This window comes from Piliocolobus tephrosceles, chromosome 1 (assembly GCF_002776525.5).
Source record: "Piliocolobus tephrosceles isolate RC106 chromosome 1, ASM277652v3, whole genome shotgun sequence".
NCBI lineage: Eukaryota > Metazoa > Chordata > Mammalia > Primates > Cercopithecidae > Piliocolobus > Piliocolobus tephrosceles.
The window spans coordinates 8679927-8700914 of NC_045434.1; the positions used below are offsets into that span (position 1 = coordinate 8679927).

Sequence of the window (20988 nt, forward strand, 5' to 3'; positions counted from 1 at the left end):
GGACTAAGTAATCCTCGTGCCTTGGCCTCCCAAATTCATTGCCATTCTTATTGATATATGAGTGTTGGTGTCAGTATGCATTTCTCTCCAGAGATAAATACCACAATAACCATCAAGACCACCACTTAAACAAGTAACTCAACTATAAAACCAGGCTATGAAAGAAAAGGCCTTTTATAAGATTTGTATTTCAATATATTACAAATCAGGGACAGATACAAGCTTTGTGGAAACTGAAGCTTATACATTTTGCTACCTTTCCTTTAATAAAATAAATACAAAATTATGAATATAAAATACCATTGCTCCTCTATCCCTCAGGGGTCCCTTGAAGCTTTAGCTTTATTAGCTTCAGAGTAAATCTTTGGATTTCAATAAAAATCTAGATGATCTGGTTATAGTTGAGAAACCGACACTTTAAAAAATTTTGTATATTGAATAACTAAAGATAGGCGTATTCATGTACTTAGGAGTAATGAAATGCTCTTCAAAAACATCTCAACAGATACAAATAAAATGCTGTTAACTCTGATGCTATGAAAAAGGAACTTCACCTTGCCCAGGTGTAACTTATTCCAACAAATCGCTTCTGAAGGTTTAACTAGCTTTTAAAATTGTCTGAAGACCTGGCGCCGTGGCTCACACCTATAATCCCAGCACTTTGGGAGACTGAGGTCGGGGTGGCAAGCGCGGGGTGGGGGAAATCACTTGAGGTTAGGAGTTCAAAACCAGCCTGGCCAACATGGTGAAACCCCGTCTCTACTAGAAATACAAAAATGATCCATGCATGGTGGTGGGCGCCTATAATCCCAGCTATTCAGGAGGCTGAGGCAGGAGAATAGCTTGAACCCAGGAGGTGGAGGTTGCAGTGAGCCAAGATCGCCCTACTGCACTCCAGCCTCAGTGACAGAGCAAGCCTCTGTCTCAAAAAAAAAAAAAAAAAAAAAAATTTTTTTTGAGCACTCATGAGTTCCCATGACATGCCACCAAATTATCACATTCCAAAAAGGGAAAAATAAGAAAAAAGAAAGTGGATTCTCTCTGCTGGGAAGCTGATATCAGTGCACAGCCTACAAAGTAAAGGACCCCAGCTGGAAACATGAGGAACACTAATGAATTCTGAGTCATGAAAGCAGTTGTTTAAGGAAGACAAAGAGACAAATCAGGACAAATAAACATCATGGGAGGGTGGTGGAGGAGAGAAACGTCAATTTTTGTAAGAATGATGAAGAATAACAAAGAAGAGGTCACTTTGACAAAATCACATGTCAAAGGAACATTTATGGAGGGTTGTTCGCCAAGTATCTGGCGCAACATGGTTCACAGAGAAACCCAGTAATGCTCTTTGGAACTGGGCTGGAACACAGCATACGTTGTGACAAATGGTACCATATCCAGCTGCAGGCAGGTGTCTACCGCACTTCCTGAAGGAATGTTAGATTTAGCTAACTTAAAATTCTTAACTAGAGATCTGGAAAAGAATGTTAATGAAATTTTTACATCATATTAGATTTGCAGCTATTGTAAGCACAAGCAAACATATGGAAATCGATGGACTTGCCTACAATTATACAATTTATTTAAGGAAAACCTCTGACCAGATGTTACGCTCTCCATGACCACTGAAAAGAGAAGACACACAGAGGGATTAAGTTTAAACTGATTCCAGGAAATATTTAAATAAGATATGATAATAAGACAGAAGAGCTGGCCCTGAGAAAATGTTGCCATGGGAACGTCTATTTTTTTCTTCCCTGTGATATTTTAAATTAGAATCCATATCCATCAGGGTTGGAAACCCTCAGTGCACATAACCCACGGCCATATCACTGGTCTTTGGCACCTCCTCCTCCCAAGGGGACTCCTCCTTGGTTGGTCATCCATGACTCAAGGTTTGCTTTTGTGCTGCCTACAATTGCAGCCCGATACTTTTCTCTGTTGTTTCACCAAGGTTTGGGTACGAGAGAAAATGAAGTTCGAGGCTCAGATTCTGTCTCAACAACCACCAGGATTCATTCTTTTCTTCTCTGCTTTCTCAAAAATATCACCACCATGTGCCTTTCACTGGCTTGAAGTTAGAAGCACATTTATAAGAAATTAGGGGAGAAGCTTATGTGGCATTAAATATTTTAACAGAATGTAGTTGATCATTTAGACTAAAGACATAGCCACATCAACACTTAGAAATAACCCCCAGGGCATTTTCATTACCCTCGCCCTCAGTAAGCCAGTGAGGCATCAGAGAAAGGTTGATTCCCACGTGACACATCAGACAAGGAGAATGACCTAGGAAAAATATTTTCACCCAGTGCCCTGGGATCATTACCTATTTAGTTTAGTGTCACCTTCCACTTATTAGAGTGACCTAGTGGAGACTAAGGATGGGACATTTAAGGGGAAGGTCATTGCAGGTGTGGAATTTAGGGAGGATTAATGACTTGGTTGCTGTATATGGGAAGCACTGAACAGGTGTGCCCGTGATCAAAACACAATGAATGCGTCGCTGAAGTACATATTGCAGAAAGTCATTGTTTGGCACCAAACTTGTCACCCAATAAACTTACCTGCAGACAAAAAATATACTGATAATTGCTCTCGGTACAAGAAGGAGCCCAAATATCTGTCAATAAGCCAACTAACTTCATTAGATCACTATATACTTGACTCATCAATTTTCCAGACCAGTTGTCATCCAAGTGTGGTCCCTGGAACCCCAGCATCAAGCAGCATCAACCGGTTACTTGTTAGACATGCCCATTTTTGGACCCTACTCCAGACCTCCTGTCACTAAAATTCAGAGTGTGAGGCTCAGAAATCTATGTTTTAACAGGCCTTCCTTCCAGGTGATTCGGATGCATGCTAAAGTTTGAGAATGACAGTCTTAGATGACTATCACATGTTTTCTATATCACCTGCTTGCACAATCAAGAGATAATCATAGACTGGGTAGTTTGGAGGTAATTCAGGTCAAGGATATAAATTATTTTTTATTTCTTTTAAGGCACCTGCTTGTTAAAATTTCTCCAATGAGCTCTAGAAAGTCTTTCCAAGTATTCCTCCTGGCCACCTCTCCAACTCCAATTCTTATCAGTCCCAGATTCTAAACAGGCAGTCAGATTGTAAGGTCTCTACTGGTGAGAAGGGAGTCAAGGCCAGCGGCATGACTCATGTCGTCCATCTGTAAGGCATCCATTGGTGGGAGTCAACGATATTATGCTTGTTTTTTACCAGCCACTTAACAAGAATTCACTGTTCATCTTTCTTATGAATTTAGTCTCCTAAGGTTTTGAGGGATATTTTAAAAACTTGACGACTTTTTAAAATGGAGAGTAATATTTAACGTCTACTAGTAAGCACCGTACAACTGCTGAGTTTACCGGCCTGTATAAGCGTGCACAGTTCAGTGAGAGTAACTAAAAGATACAAAGAAATTTCAAGATGTCTGTGGTGAGCCATTTTTCCTACCCTTTCCCACCCATGTTTATACAGGAGAGGTGAACCAAATCAGTCTCAAGAAAGCTTTGTTAAGGAGACTTTTAAGAAGCAGTTAGTGCAATCTTCAAGCATCAGTGTATTCATTTCCTGTATTTGCCATAACGAATAACCACAATCTGAGTGGTTTAAAACAATATAAATGGATTCTCTTTCAGTTCTCCTGGCCAGAAGTCCAAAATCAAGGTGTTTCCAGGGCCACACTCCCTCCAGAGGCTGTAGGACAGAATCCATTTCTTGTTCCTTCCAATTTCTAGTGGCTCTGGGCATTTCTTGACTTATAACCATATCAATTCAATCTCTGCCTCTAAGTTACACTGCCTACTTGTCTTCTCTCTTCTCTGTATGTCTTGTATGAGGACACTTGTTATTGGATTTCGGGCCCACATGAATAATCCAGGATGATCTCTTCATCTCAAGCTCCTTAACTTAATTACGTCTGCAAAGACTCTTTTTCCAAATAAGGTAACATTCACAGGTTCTGAGATTAGGATGTGGTCATATCTTTTTGGGCGACCGTCGTTCAACTCACTATAGTCAGCATAACATAAAACATGCAAGCTTGGCTATTCTCTTGAGATCAGAACTGTTATCATCAAACTACATCTGATGTGTGTGGGTGTTTGTTGGGGTTCTCTTTTCATAGGATAAATATATTCCCTTTGGAACTCTAGGTCAGTGTGCTTTTTTATTTGCATTAGAAAAATTTTAAGAGGAGAGGTGCTCTTTCAAAAATACTTCAAAAGAAGATCAAGAGATTAGAGATGGGGATAAATATAGACATAGATGTAAGAAGTGCTGCAGTCGACAGGAGACATTTTGTTCTTAGTTCCTTTACTTACGTTTATACTTCATTTATTTATTTAGATGTTCAACAAATATGAATTGACTGTGTGTGTATTTGTTCAAAGTAATGGCTGAACACAAACCAAGAACTAGACTTAGTGGGTTCAAAAACACATACTACTTTTGTGCCCCAAGGCTCAAGCCGAGGCTCAATTTCTCTGCCTCAGTTTCCTCATCTATAAAACACAGAGTAATAAGAGTATCTAAGTGTGGGGTTGTAGGGAGGATCAAATAAATTTAGAAAGCAGTTAGAATGCTCAGCACATAGAGAGCGAGTAGTGTTTGCTAAATAAGTAATGCAAACATGCCAGCCTCTGTGCTAGCTTTTAGGATGAACAAAATAAATGGAAGAGTGCCTTACACTAGAAAAAAACTTTAAAAAACATGAATGGACCTAACTGAAATGCTGCAAATGAAATAAATGAGGGGCATATTTGGAGTTGAAGGGTGTGTAACTGGGAGACCCTATCTTAGATAATGTGGGGAGGAGATGCCTCTAATGAGGTGGCATTTAACCTGAACACTGAAGAATAAATAAGTGATGGAGGAATATCAAGGCTGAGAGATGTTGTTTCTTGATAAATCAGGTTGTTTTACAGTTTACGATGACAAGTCAAGGATCAGGGTCATTTATCCCATTGAGTGAGTGATTAAATGTTGTTGTGTGTGTTTCAATAGAATCTACACTAGAGGGGCTGGAAATAGGCAGGAAATTCTCCTGAACTATAAAGAAATATCCCATACAGAGGAAAACACTTAGATATGTATTTCTGAACCTACTGGAGCAAGAGGATCCCCAAATCATCTTGAAGGGATGCCTTTCTCTGCAAAGAGCTGCCCCGGGCTGATGAGTCTCCAGGACTATAAATCATCCTCAATGTCAATTTCACTTCTTCATGGGTTTATTGAACACCTACTGCGTGCTGGGAAGCCAGTGTGCCCTGCCTTAGGGGATGCAGAGACCCTGCTTTCTAGCAACTCAGGGCCTTTGACAAAACACTAGGTCACATGACCTTGTAGTAGCAGACACGTATGATATTCTAAAGATATGTTCATTGCAGGTTATAGTAGTTTAGTACAGATTAGATTTTCCTTCGAATTTCCCTTCTTATTGCATTCATGCCAGTTAGCAATCGTGCCATTCACATCTTTTCCTAAATCTCCATGAAGAGTGATGTCCAAAACCTTAGGCAACTTCCTGCATCTCTGTTTTATCTCTCTGTACCTAAGTGGTAAAACAGAAGTTGATAATAGCACCTATCTCATAGGATTGTGCTGGGATTAAAAGACATTAAAAGTATTCAGAATACTTTAAAATACATGTATTTTGAACAGTGTCTGTACATGGTAAGCACCCAATGTGAGTTAAAAGAATATTGTTATTATTACTAGTATCACTAGCAAACCTCTTAAGTCAAAACAAAATAAAAGCAAATAAAACTAACAACCACCTGCATGCCAGAATGGCACCACTACTAATTGGCACATGATTTGGGGCAAGTGGTTGTTCTCTTTAGGCCTCAGTTTTTCTCATGGTTAAAATGCATACATTGGGCTGGGGCAATGGCTCACCTGTAATCCCAGCACTTTGGGAGGCCAAGGCGGGCGGATCACCTGAGGTCAGGAGTTCGAGACCAGCCTGGCCAACATGGTGAAACCCTGTCTCTACTAAGAAAATACAAAAATTAGCCGGGCATTGTGGCGGGCGCCTGTAATCCCAGCTACTCAGGAGGCTGAGGCAGGAGAATCGCTTGAACCCGGGAGGCAGAGGTTGCAGTGAGCTGAGATCGCACCACTGCACTCCAGCCTTGGCGACAAGATAGATTCCATCTCAAAAAAAAAAAAAAAAAAAAAAAAAAATGGAGGTAATGAGTTGTTCTCCAGTTGTAAATCTGTAGAACTCTATGTATCTAAATACCTCAGTGCTTCTGTTGATCTGAGACTTGTCAAATGGTCCTGTTTGTCACGCTTTGCAGGGAAAGAACCAAAAAAGCGTTGAAATTAAAGGGGCTGGGGGCTTTGCTGACAAGGTTTCCTTCCATTGGTGAAGCTCAAGCTGGAAGAACTTACTTTAAATAGTTATTCAAGGGGCACAGGAAACAGATGGCTGAGTGTGGGTTCCAAGTCACTGGCTTGGGAAAGAAACCTGGTACAACAGGTAAAATCTGGAGATTTGGATTTTTTTCCAATTGATTTAGGACATAGGAAGCTTTGATGAAAACCTGATTGAGAGAAGGGGTGAGGTCATCAATGATTGATGAAAACCTGATTGAGAGAAGGGGTGAGGTCATCAATGATTACCTGAATGATAACCCAGGTACATTTGTGGATGGAGCCCCAGTCGATTTGCCATTTTGTTTTCTTCGTTCCTCATTTATTTCATTTTTCTTCCTTTCCCTTTCTTTTCCCTTTACCCACTTTCTCTTGTGAGGCCAGCCGGTGGCAGCTCTGGCAACAGGCACCAACTCCTTTCTGGTTCAGGGTTGTATTCTTCTACTTAGCACTTGTCTGCTGTCTTTATTATTAAGTATCTTGCCCCCAACCTCCTCAGCTGAGAACTAAGATTGCTGCTGTTTCTTCTTCTGAACTTGAAACCGAAGGCTAACCTGATTAGGCCTGCCAAATGTAAATGGCCTCGCTTGCTTTTAGTTGCTTGCTTCTGGTTGATTTTAAAACCTACATAGCTGGCCGGGCACGGCGGCTCACAGCCATAATCGCAGCACTTTGAGAGGCTGAGGTGGGAGGATCACTTGTAGGATAGGAGTTTGAGACCAGCCTGAGCAACAAAGCATGACTCCTGTCTCTACTAAAAAAATAAAAAATAAAAAAATAACTAGCTGGGCATGGTGGCATGCACCTATAGTCCCAGCTACTCAGGAGGCTGAGGAGGATGGCTTCAGCCCAGGAATTAGAGGCCACAGTGAATTATGATCATGCCACTGCACCCAGCCTGGGCAACACAGTGAGACTCTGTCTCTAAAAACCAAACAAACTCCAACAAACCCCCAGAGAGCTAAAGTTGCATAGCCAAATAACATGTAACTAAACTTCACAGGCTTCTATACAGATAGTATCTCTTACTATAGGTTATCATGGTAATGGCTGCTTACACTGTTTTTTTCAGGAACTTGGGGTCAGCTTTTGTCCAGTTCAAGCCAGCTGAGACCAGCGACCCTCTAACTGGGACTGTGTGAGTGCTCAGTGGGTGACCTCTCGATATCACAGGCCAAAACCCCACCCTCAGATCATGCTAATAATTCCGTTTTGTAAACACAAGTCCCATGAGGAACCACGGGACTTGACTACACTTGCTTAGATCACCAATTACCACCCTTTGCTTGCCCCCAATTTCCCTTCTTCATGCCTCAGATTGCCTTGTTCCTTTATCCTATAAATGTCCCTAAGCCCCGTCTTTGGCAAGTTGGGTTTGGGATCTCTTCTCCTGTCTCCTTGCTTTGCTGCTTCATGAATAAACCCTTTCTTTGCTGCAAAACTCATCAGAGTGATTGGCATACTGTGTGACAGGCAGAACGAGCCTGTCTGGGTGACAAACTCACTGGAATATCATACAAATTAATAGCAACAAACAGCTGTCTGAAATTATCATTATATTTTCATGGCCCTCAGAAAGAGATTTAACCTTAACTATGTCCAGTGTCGTTATAGCTGGGGAGGGAGAGACTTTTATTGCAGCAGAGCAACCAGCTCTGTGTGACCATGGAGGGACACGTGGTTGACTGGCTTTGTTCTGGATCGGCAAGTGCTTCTCTAAGGGGACTGGAGAGACAAGAAGGAAGAGGGCATTTGTCTCTCCTCTCTTGCTTTCATGGCTCCCGGCTTCTGCACACTGGGCACTGCTGGGCTGTGGCTACTCACGCCTGTGGGGACAACAGTGCCCTGTGCCTGGGCCAGCCAGTTCACCCAGGAGCCTGATTTTCAATTTGATGATTCATGGCTTCCTTGCCTGGGGAATTTTCAGATTGAAAGAAAGACATCTGATAGATTTATGGATGTTTTAATAAACACAGGCAAGGCAAAGCTGGCTTTTGAGCTAACACATGGATGTAAATACCAGACTGATAAAACCTGGAAAGCACAGGCCCTGTCTAATGGCCTGAAGAGGCTGATCTGCCTGTGCTGTTTCAGGTAGTGTTTCGCACAGTGGGCCAGCAGCAGCAGAATCTCCTGGGAGCCTCACAGAAATGCACATGCTGGGTGCGTTGGCTCATACCTGTAATCCCAGCACTTTGGGAAACTGGGATGGGAGCACTGTTTGAGCCCAGGAGTTTGAGGCTGCAGTGAGCAATGATCGGGCCATTGCAATCCAGCCTGGGCAACATAGTGAGACCCTGTCTTAAGAAAAAATGGAAATGCACATTCTTGGGCCCCACCCTGGACCTGCTGGCTTGGAAATTCTGGGGGTGATGCCCAGCAATCAGTGCTTGGACCAGTTCTCCAGGCAATCCTGAGGCAAACTTAAATTTGAAAACCGCCAGTGTAAAGGAGTTTGGATTCATTCTCTCTATTGTACCTCTGCACTTGCCACTGTAGACCTGTAAAGTCCTGTCTTACCCTCCATGGCCACCTGCTCAACCCCAGCGAGATGCTGCTGGAGCCCTTCCTCGTCAGGTTGAATTAGGGGTGTCCCGTCTAGGCAGTTACAGAGTGACCAGCACGTACCCTCATGTGGCAAACTGACCTGTATTTTAACTGTCTGATTGTCACCTCCCTTAACACCTATAATCATCTGAGGGCAGAAGCCTGGTCTTAATCATCCCCTTTGCCCTCATGTCCAACAAGCTACCTGGCCCAGAGTCAATACATGGGTATATATGGCATGTGAGGGAGAAAGAAGAGAGATTTCATTAAAAAATAATAAAATAAAATTGAAAATACTGAGAAGATGGTCATTACTGTATACAGCAGGGATCTCCAAGCCGCTGGCCACAGACCTGTACCAGTTTGTGGTCTCTTAGGAACTGGGCCACACACTACGAGATGAGTATGGGCAAGTGAGCGAAGCCTCATCTGTGTTTATCGCCGCTTCCCATTGCTCTCATTACTGCCTGAGCTCCGCCTCCTGTCAGATCAACAGTGGCATTAGATTTTCACAGGAGCACAAACCCTATTGTGAACTGCACAAGCGAAGGATCTAGGTTGCATGTGCCTTATAAGGATCTAATGCCTAATGATCTGTCACTGTCTTTCATCAGCCCCAGATGGGACCATCTAGTGGCAGGAAAATAAGCCCAGGGCTCCCACGGCTTCTACATTATGGTCAGTTGTAGAATTATTTCATTATATATTTTAATGTAATAATAATAATCAAAATAAAGTGCAGAATAAATGTAATGCACTTGAAGCATCCAGAAACCACCCCCTCCTCTCCTCCCAGTCGTGGAAAAATTGTCTTCCACAAAATTGGTCCCTGGTGCCAAAAGGGGACGGCTGGATGTGGCATTATCTGTAGAAAGAAAAAAAAATCTGATTGTTCCCCTCATGAGAAGAAGCATGAAGCAGCCCATTGACACCTGGGTTTGAATTCTCTCACAGAGCTGTACGGCCTTAAGAAATTCAATTCACCTCTCTTAGCCTCAGTCTCTGCATCTATAAAATGGAGATATTACTTTCTGCAGTAGTTTTGAAAGTTATAAATAACGTATAGCAGTATCTGGTATGTAACAGGTGTTAACTAAAAGGACACTACATTATTCTTCACCAGTTAGGGTCTACTCACCACGTAGTTGAAAGCCATTTATTTTATTCTTTCTTTTCTTTTCTTTTCTTTTTTCTTTTCCTTCCTTCCTTCCTTCCTTCCTTCCTTCCTTCCTTCCTTCCTTCCTTTCTTTCTTTCTTTCTTTCTTTCTTTCTTTCTTTCTTTCTTTCTTTCTTTCTTTCTTTCTTTCTCTTTTCTTTTTTAATAGAAACGAGGTCTTGCTATGTTGACCAGGCAGGCCTTGAACTTCTAGCCTCAAGTGATCCGCCTGCCTCAGCCTTCCTATTAGCTGGGACTATAGGTATGTGCCACCGCCAATTTATGCTTTTAAAAAATAAAACTGGCTCCCCTGAAGCCCCTAACTTCCTATGGAATTTTAAAGAAAAATGCCTTGATATTTCAAAATAAAAAACCTTTCAATTAGGTTCCAAAGGAATGATTCACTAGAATTTAAATTACCTGTGAGTACCTTTTATAGATTAAAATTGCAAGCAAACAGGATGGCTCTGCGTGTGTATGTCTGGATTTCAGAGAAGGAGAGAGATGGGGAATTTGAACCTAAATTTGCTTGTTTTCTCTAAGTCCTTTCTAACGCAGAGATTTTTCCAGACATTTTGCATTGCTTCTCTCTGTTGAAGATACCAACTATGATTCACAGAAGGTGAAAACAAAATGACATTTATGCCTTTTCCTGAGAGTTGTTCAATAAGTAGATGACTTCTTGCAAATGTGCCTGCTTTGATGAACCCCCAAGCTAAGCAAATAAGAGTAAGGGTCATGAAGTGAGTGCTGAGTAAACACTAGGGAACTGATTGTCGGCATAACCCAAAGATATATATAGCATACCCCAAATGCAGAGCAATCTCAATAAAAATCCCTTTGGCTTCCTACTTTCTGCTGTTTACTCCTGCCCTTCTGAGGCATGTGATTGACCACAGCAGGACAGATGGCATCCTCTCTCCCAGGAATGCATATTTAGGACTGGATAGCAGTCAGCACATCCCATGGTGGAGGCTGGTCTTATGCACAGTGGAGATGTATACCTATGTATGTCATCCTCCATTCACCATTTATATAGAGACACAGAGTTGGTTTGCAGAGGAAACTGAGGCACAGCTGAAGACACAGATCTGCTAGGATCCTAATGGCTTTCCACATTCCAGTTAGGGCCCTCCATAAGCCTGGTTCTCTTTTGGCCCTCGAATTGCCTGAGATACCTCGCTATCATGTCACCAATCTGCCCTTTTGCTTAGGCTACTTCCAGCTGGTTTCCGAAACTGATATCCACATGAGCCGTAGTAATGTGTTAACAATAAATGCACACCAATAATTTAATATTGAGAAACAAGATCAATATGAAGGGAATGGGCTATGTCTGTGTATAATTCATTGTTGAGTTATATAAGAAGATGTCTTAAAATGAAGCTGGCTATTCAAATAATTCCTATAGAATGGGCTAATACTACTAAGATCTGAACAAGAGATTAAACTGGACCAATGAGCTGAAAAAATTGGCCACTTTTGGGTTTTGAATAAGAAACAAAAGTGAGTTTTTTAGCATGTCACCAGTGGGAAAGGTATGGCAATCAGCTTTTTTTTTTTTTTTAATTTTTTAATTTTATTATTATACTTTAAGTTCTAGGGTACATGTGCATAATGTGCAGGTTTGTTACATATGTATACTTGTCCCATGTTGGTGTGCTGCACCCATCAACTCGTCAGCACCCATCAATTCGTCATTTATATCAGGTATAGCTCCCAATGCAATCCCTCCCCCCTCCCCCACCATGATAGGCCCCGATGTGTGATGTTCCCCTTCCCGAGTCCAAGTGATCTCATTGTTCAGTTCCCACCTATGAGTGAGAACATGGGGTGTTTGGTTTTCTGTTCTTGTGATAGTTTGCTAAGAATGATGGTTTCCAGCTGCATCCATGTCCCTACAAAGGATGCAAACTCATCCTTTTTTATGGCTGCATAATATTCCATGGTGTATATGTGTCACATTTTCTTAATCCAGTCTGTCACAGATGGACATTTGGGTTGATTCCAAGTCTTTGCTATTGTGAATAGTGCCGCAATAAACATACGTGTGCATGTGTCTTTATAGCAGCATGATTTATAATCCTTTGGGTATATACCCAGTAGTGGGATAGCTGGGTCATATGGTACATCTAGATCTAGATCCTTGAGGAATCGCCATACTGTTTTCCACAATGGTTGAACTAGTTTACAATCCCATCAACAGTGTAAAAGTGTTCCTATTTCTCCACATCCTCCCCAGCACCTGTTGTTTCCTGACTTTTTAATGATTGCCATTCTAACTGGTGTGAGATGGTATCTCATTGTGGTTTTGATTTGCATTTCTCTGATGGCCAGTGATGATGAGCATTTTCTCATGTGTCTGTTGGCTGTATGAATGTCTTCTTTTGAGAAATGTCTGTTCATATCCTTTGCCCACTTTTTGATGGGGTTGTTTGTTTTTTTCTTGTAAATTTGTTTGAGTTCTTTGTAGATTCTGGATATTAGCCCTTTGTCAGATGAGTAGATTGCAAAAATTTTCTCCCATTCTGTAGGTTGCCTGTTCACTCTGATGGTAGTTTCTTTTGCTGTGCAGAAACTCTTTAGTTTAATCATATCCCATTTGTCAATTTTTGCTTTTGCTGCCATTGCTTTTGGTGTTTTAGACATGAAGTCCTTGCCCATGCCTATGTCCTGAATGGTACCACCTAGGTTTTCTTCTAGGGTTTTTATGGTATTAGGTCTAACATGTAAGTCTCTAATCCATCTTGAATTAATTTTCACATAAGGAGTAAGGAAAGGATCCAGTTTCAGCTTTCTACTTATGGCTAGCCAATTTTCCCAGCACCATTTATTAAATAGGGAGTCCTTTCCCCATTTCTTGTTCCTCTCAGGTTTGTCAAAGATCAGATGGCTGTAGATGTGTGGTATTATTTCTGAGGACTCTGTTCTGTTCCATTGGTCTATATCTCTGTTTTGGTACCAGTACCATGCTGTTTTGGTTACTGTAGCCTTGTAGTATAGTTTGAAGTCAGGTAGCGTGATGCCTCAAATGGAAGAACATACCATGCTCATGGATAGGAAGAATCAATATCGTGAAAATGGCCACACTGCCCAAAGTTATTTATAGATTCAATGCCATCCCCATCAAGTTACCAATGAGTTTCTTCACAGAATTGGAAAAAACTGCTTTAAAGTTCATATGGAACCAAAAAAGAGCCTACATTGCCAAGACAATCCTAAGTCAAAAGAACAAAACTGGAGGCAATCAGCTTTTTTGATGCTCTCACCTCCACGATTCAAGGATTGAGGTGTAGTCTAGAATAAGGGATGCTATTTCCTTCTACATTTCATAAAACTACCTTTAAGGGGGGAAGCTGGAGTGGCAACAAGTGCTCTGATCTGGGAATGGGGGAACAATTCAATGTAAATTGCTGCTTTTTAATTCATTTGATATTGCCTTGGAAGAAATGATAGGAGAGACCACAGGAAACATTATACAGAAAAACAGTAACTCTCACTTAATTTTGACCAGTTGCTACTCATTACCCCAACATGCTAAATTGAACACCAGTATTGAAGACCAACAATTTGGGGCAAAATGAATGCAAAGCGACCATGGCTACATGATACTGTCTTAAGATACATAAATCGTTGTCAATACAAGACCCAATTCAGTTAGGTCTCCATTGTGACATGATTCCGTGGAGCAGGGTTGGCCTTGGACCGAATCTGGTATGTGCCTTATTTTGTGCAGCCTGTGAGCTAAGAATGGTTTTTGTGTAGAAATATAAAGACGACGGAGAATAAAACCAGAAGAATAACATTTTGTGACACACGTTAAGCATATAAAATTCAAATTTCCGTATCCATACACATAAAGTTTACTGGGACACAGCAACACCCCTTTGTTTATGTGTTGTCTGTGGTTTTCTTTGTACTACAACAGAGTTGAATAGTCGCAACAGAGACCTTGCGATGGCAAAGCCTAAAATACTTGCTCTCAGGCCCTTAACAGAAAACAGGTGCCACCTCTCTGCCATAGAATCTTAGCTCTCTGTGTAACACCCATCTGCTCTCAAGCTTCAGGGGTCCTGAAGGACAGAATTCATGTCTATTGTATTAGTGCTGTTTCTGTAACACGCAACACAAAGCTTTAAATAAAGCTGGCATTAATAAAGATTTGTCAAATGACTGAATCATCAACAACTATCTTTTGGGCATTTTGCTAGTCACACAGATACAAATATATATTGGGTTGGTGCAAAAGTAATTGCAGTTTTTGCCATTTTTAAAAGTAACGGCGGCTAGGCACGGTGGCTCATGCCTGTAATCCCAGCACTTTGGGAGGCCGAAGTGGGCGGATCACCTAAGGTTGAGAGTTCGAGAACAGCCTGACCAACATGGAGAAACCCCATGTCTACTAAAAAAATACAAAATTAGCCCAGCGTGGTGGTGCATGCCTGTAATCCCAGCCACTCGGGAGGCTGAGGCAGAAGAATCTCTTGAACCTGGGAGGCGGAGGTTGTGGTCAGCCGAGATCGCACCATTGCACTCCAGCCTGGGCAACAAGAGCAAATCTCCGTCTCAAAAAAAAAAAAGTAATGCCAAAAACCCCAATTACTTTTGCACCAACCTGGTAAGAGACTGACCCTGCCCTTAGGTTTAAATTGAACTAAGACCATCGAATGTGTGTGTGCGTGCTCTAAATGGATACATGTATATACGGCTTTCCTTCACTATCGTCAGGGATGGGTTCCACAACCCCTGCAGATAACAAAATCCTCAAATCCTCACCCAAGTCCCACAGTTGGCCTCGTGGAACCTGTGATTACGAAAAGTTGGTCCTTCGTTTACACAGGTTTCACATCCCTCAAATACTGGATTTTCCATTTGCGTTTGGCTGAAAAAAATCTGCATATTAAGTGGACCTGCACAGTTCAAACCTGTGTTGTTCAAGGGTCAACTGTGTATATAGATATATATCTTGAGATCTCTCTCTATATATATATCTATATATATCTCTGTATATATATCTATATATCTCTCTCTATATATCTGTAGAGTGAGATATATATATAGATATAGATATAGATATAGTGAGATCTTTCTATCTATATATAGATATATATATTCTAAAACTAAACTAAAGCTGCAAGGAAGTTATACAAAGGAAGCCCATACATAGTAAAGTTCAAACTGAGTTCAAATGAACCGAGTTCAAAACCATTTCACGTGAGTGCTGGTACTTTGGGCAGGTCACTTGTCCTCCTGAGCCTCAGTTTACTCAGCTACAAAGTGGGGATAAACCCTACTCTTCGGGTTCCTATAAGGATACAAAAGGATGATGTATGTGAAATTTCTAGTCCAAGGCTGAGCACACGAAATCCATGAAATACATGACAGTCCTCATGAGTGAAGAGTTCAGTGGCTGCTGTGGAGAGAAACCCCAATGAGAGGAGCAGGTAGGCAGAGTTGGGAGGAGATGGGGGACTTCAGCTGGGCTGGAAAGAACCAGTTCCTGGATCCCAAAGCAAAAGCAAATATCGGGAGGTGCTCAACACATGCAGAGGTAAACGAGGCAAGTATGGCAGCAGGGAGGACTCACGCAGGGGGAACCGGGAGGAGGACCAGAGAGGCAGAGAAACAGCAAACCAGGCCGTGCCTGGTTCCAGAGTTTTGACTGTCACCTGAAAATCACAAGAGATCTGCTAAAGATTTTTCAACAGGCAGTGATAGGTGCAAAATAGCATGTAGAAACAGAAAACCAAACACCGCATGTTCTCACTCCTAAGTGGGAGTTGAACAATGAGAACACATGGACACAGGCAGGGGAACATCACACACCGGGGCCTGTCAGAGGGGGTCGAGGCAGGGATAGCATTAGGAGAAATACCTAATGTAGATGCCGGGTTGATGGGTGCAGCAAAGCACCATGGCACGTGTATACCTATGTAACAAACCTGCACGTTCTGCACATGTACCCCAGAACTTAAAGTACAATAAAAATTAAATGTAAAAAAAGAGAAAGTTTCCCTTTGCATTATCATGTTACCTGTGTGGGCATTTAGGAAGCCAAAATGGTAGTTTATCCCCACTTTGTAGCTGAGGACACTGAGGCTCAGGAGGACAAGTGACCTGTCAAAGGTACCGGCACTCATATGGAATGGTTATGAACTCAGTCTGTTTGAATACTCTGGTTGTGTTCAGATAGACACAATACACGATAAATGCCCTGGGTGTGTTCAGATAGACACACTACATCCCCATTGTATACACTGGCACAGTCACGATTTGCAAAATGACTTGGGGATCCCACAGATAGCTGTGTTTCCCTAGCAATTTCTGTATTGGGGTCATCTCAAAAGTACACTCAGGAGACAACTTCTGGTCCTGGATTCTGCATGCAATTTAGGAAGAAAAAAAATACAAACTGGAGGGTTGTTCTGCCAAACTTTTCAGCTGAACAAGAGAAACTCTAAGACACCGTTTTTTGTGCAGGTGGCTTTATGCTCTGAGGGATTCAGAGCCTGCTGATTTTTGAGATCTGTTCATGACATCTATCACAGCATGTATATTACTTGAAAAAACATATCCATGATGCTAAAAATACTCCACAGTCTAGCTTGACTGCAGGCTGCAGAATGTTACATTCAGATTTTTCTACTTCCTGCTGATATTTGGACATTTTCACAAGTATAATGTTTACCCTTATTTTGTTTTTCCTTATAAAAGTAGATTGCAGATGAATAAGGCTTAAGGAAGGCTCAGGAAAGGATTTGTGTTGTATCCTGCCATTTCTCAGTTGTTCTGGATAGATAATTCTGCCTCAGTTGCTCTTCTGTGGTGCTGATTTCGGGTTGGGGCCATCCCACACAAGGTGGGTGTTAGTTCTCTTTGGAAGGAGTCCTACTTTTCAGGATTACTACTCCTCTTTCCGGTCTAGACCAGGTCCACAGGTCTGTTGGGTATAATTGGTGCTATGACTGGTCATGGAAGGTCTGAACTGAAAGGTAGCTCTGGCACATTGAAGTCCATCACCTCATTTGTAGGGATGAAAACTAAGGACTTCAGGGTTTCAGTCTAAAACTAAAAAGTAGCAATGTGGCCAAGGTGAGATCGTCTGACTTACAGAGAATTTATATGTTGCTCACACCACACTATCATCTTTCTAAACACACAAGTCTTGCCTTGGCCTAGTATTTAACAAACAGCTCCAAGTCAGAGAGGGCTGATGACACAGGCCTCACCTACCTTTCACCAGCAGATCCCAGAGAGACCAGTGGCTAGCGTGGGGTGAGGTGTGTTGGCTTTCTTACAAAGTTGATTTGAACAATGACGGGCCAATTCTTTTTCATTTCTATTTTCAGAATTCAATCAACACAACTGTCTAAATTACCGAGATGTAGAGAGGCTGTGTATAAATATGGGCACGTTTGTGGTTGAAGAATTTTTTTCATTCTTGAACCCAGCTAGAAATTTCAGTGTGCCTCTTGTATTTGGCTACTCTTTGGGAATGTCAGCTTTTCCTTACGAGGAAAGGAGAAACTATCCTAGGTGAAGAGATTTTGATCAGGTCTAAGGCAGTAATCATTAGCACTCCAAAATCCTTGTGGGGTTGGGCAGCTCAGGGAACCATATCGTATATACTCCATGTACCTATACAAAATACGATGACAGACATCTTGCAAATGAACTAACAAATAAACAGAGGGAAGAAGAAACAGGCCACTCATCATGTGTTATGACTGACATTTACTGTAGTACTTATTTCCATTGAAACTGTATGTAAGACATAGAAAATAATATGGTAGTCATGGGCGGTGGCTCATGCCTGTAATCCCAGCACTTTGGGAGGTCAAGAGATCGAGACCATCCTGGCCAACATAGTGAAACCCTGTCTCTACTAAAAATACAAAAGTTAGTTGGGCGTGCTGGTGCATGCCTGTAGTCCCAGCTACTCGGGAGGCTGAGACAGGAGAATCACTTGAACCCAGGAAGTGGAGGTTGCAGTAAGCCGAGATCACGCCACTGTATTCCAGCCTCGCAACAGAGCAAGACTCCATCTCAAAAAAAAAAAAGAAAAAAAATAATAATATGGCAACCCAACCCTATACACTAGTCTGTAGTGCATCCTGTCATTTTGCAACCTAAGAAATCCTCTTTCTAAATAACATTATATCTTTAAATACATTGTATTATGAGGCCAACTGTCTACTTTTCTTGAACGTCTTCTGTCACTAGTTTGGAGTGATTTCCCAATCCTAACTTGCAGGGCCCGCAGGGAACACGTCTCAAAGCGAGGACACTGCTGGGATGGGTCAGGAAGAGCAGCACGTCCCCGCCAGTCTGGGTGATGCCAGGAGAAGTAAAGCACAAAATCGCCTCTGTAGTTTATCCTTTTTTAAATCCTTGCTAGTTTGAAGTGAATCTGGCTTTCAGGTATGCCTTAGGCGAAAACTAATGAATGTCATTTGAGTCAAAAAGAGGATAAACACACCCAGCACCTGTGATCACTCACTTATTTAATGCACCAGTGAGAATGTTTGAAAAGCATGATCTCCTTAGAGCACTTCTGCTTTTGACAGGTTTTAATACGAAGGAAGGTGGCTAACGAGAGCCTTAGCTATTCTGTGAATACAAGCAGAACCGCAGAGTGAATGCCCAGCGTGGAACATAGAGGAGGTACTTTTGTTTTCTTCGCAGAACACCGGGCGAAGTTTTGGGGGAAAACACCCACAGAACAAAGGAACGAACAATAAAACCAACCCACAAAGCTCTGAACTGCTCACCTGTGAGACTAAGCCACCTCGTCAGCAGATCCATTTTATGTCTGGATTGCTGGCCTGTCTAGCGCTCCCAGGAAGGGGTGGTGTTGAATGTCTGGCACGTCGCTAACACTCAACAAACAATATTAATCCTTATCATATGACTTTATTGAAGGCCTGCACAGGAAACTAACAGACAAGGTTTCATGCGTCCTCACTGCCTGGAAGGGCTATTTCTACTTACCTGGACAACTGTTACCCACCTGGGAATTGGATGGGCCGGCTCAGTGCTTGGCTTTGGCCTCTCTTAACTTCCCTATGTATACACATGTCACCCTATAGAGATGTGACTTGGTCTGTTTCCTTGTCAGCACTGCATAAAATGCCTATTCTTTCCCTCTCTAGATAACAAACTCCTTGTATGCAGAGACTGTGCCATTTACACATTAGGAAACTTCCCAGGGGCACCTCAGAGAATAAGCCTTAACCTTATTTAGCTTCAAGGACCCAGGAATGACTCACAATAATTGCAGAACGGCCCCCAAACACGAAGGACCTAATACAGCAGAAACAACAAACACAAAATGACCTGCTTGGGAGAGAAGACAGTGTACCCCAAGCCACATTATCAATGAGTTGAAATTTTCACCTCCAAATGCTCACTCACTTTGCAGGTTCTTCTTTCCTCAATGCCGGAAACCCCTGCCACTCTATCAATCAAATGAATACCCCATCGATACGTATTTACCAAATACCCACGAAGAACCAGGCAGAAAAAGATATTGAGACACAGCTCCTCCCTACAGGAGTTCACATTTTGGGCAAATAAAGACATATGCACATAAAAAGATAATACTTAATAAGGGGCAATTACTACAGTCCCAGGTAAACATTCTAAGCTCTGGGGGGCAGAGGAAGAAAGGAAGTCTTGGGGATCGACGGCTGAGCGCTGGGGAGGTGCTCATTCCGGAGGGTGTGATCTGTGACTTCAGGCTGCGCCAGGCCACAGGGGACTTTGGCTCCTGTGGCTGATTCTGTAGCCCAGGCAGAGACGCTTTAAGGCTTACCTCCCCCAGGGAAGCTGTAGGCCACAGGGTGAATGAATTCAACGTCCCACCTACTTGCCTGATTACTACGTTCCAAGCTTACAAGGCGGTTCTTTGACTGTATGTTCTTTTCAGATGAGAGGTTGAAGCTGGAAGTGGGAAACAATTCTTGGCTTGTTCTCAGGGCTTTGACTTGCCTTCCATCATCGTTTTCAGGCTCAAATGGATCCTAATTCTTGACTCTGTCTTCCTCCAAGAACTTCTGATGCCTTCAGTTTGTACCATATGGTTCCTTTTAGTGCACGCTGCTGTGTGTCCGGCCCAGGTGCTCTCTCCACCCTCACCTGCTGTTTTGGGACTGGCAAGTCACAGCTGCTCCCCTAGGTCCCTGTGTCAGCGTGGGGCGACCTCTGGCATGCAGTTTGGGGTGCAGGGTTTCTAGGCGTCAGGCAGAAAGCTAGGCTGCAGCCAATCTCCATCTTGCTCAGCTCCCGGGAGTGCATTACCAGTACTCACTGGTACAGGAATCTCCTCTCCAGGCTCTGCTTGTAGGGACCTTGACCTTGAGGCTTAAAAAGCAATTTCACAGGTGTATTTATTTCATGTGAAGCAGACTATTATCCATATTTTATCAGTCTTGAAACTGGTGCTCAAAGACACGAGAGTCACATGGTCAGTTAATGAAAGCAGTGCCTACTACAAGCCAAGGCTCTGTTGTTGTTCTCAGCATCCATCATCGTTTCATTAATTCATGTGCTCCTCCGGCAGGTTTGAGATTGGACTGCAGGATCAGGGTCCTTTCGCTGATTTATGACTAAATGTAGTGGGAGAGAAGCACTGTGTCTTCTTTATTAGCAGGGCAGGACGGGAGCCGAAGGGGGATGTGAGTACCTAGCAGTGCTTGAGAACAGATTTGAGAACTCCCTAGCCCGGGCTGGTGGATGGGCTTGAAGCTCTGGGTGAGAGAAACAACTTTAAGTTCATAGTAGTGGTCTTTGCTTGGGGCTATTTATTTTGAGATATCTGTATATGTCCCAGTCATCATCAAAGTCAGGACAGCCACTTAGAGACTGCGAGAAGTTAAAAAAGAGAGGGAGAAAGA

The 20988-nt window shown here is 42.4% G+C and overlaps 1 protein-coding gene across 10 annotated transcripts in view; it reads right to left on the reverse strand.

Moving 5' to 3' along the window:
• The window catches only part of CHRM3 (cholinergic receptor muscarinic 3), a 521589-nt gene that overhangs the window by 27362 nt on the left and 473239 nt on the right, over positions 1–20988 (reverse strand). The window contains exon 9 of one of the 10 annotated variants that reach the window (XR_002732373.2): positions 1558–2068. The exons of the other annotated variants lie outside the window; for them this stretch is intronic. The gene's annotated coding sequence lies outside the window, so the exon portion shown is untranslated. Of the gene's footprint in view, positions 1–1557; positions 2069–20988 lie in introns of those variants that run through there. 10 annotated transcript variants of the gene reach the window in all.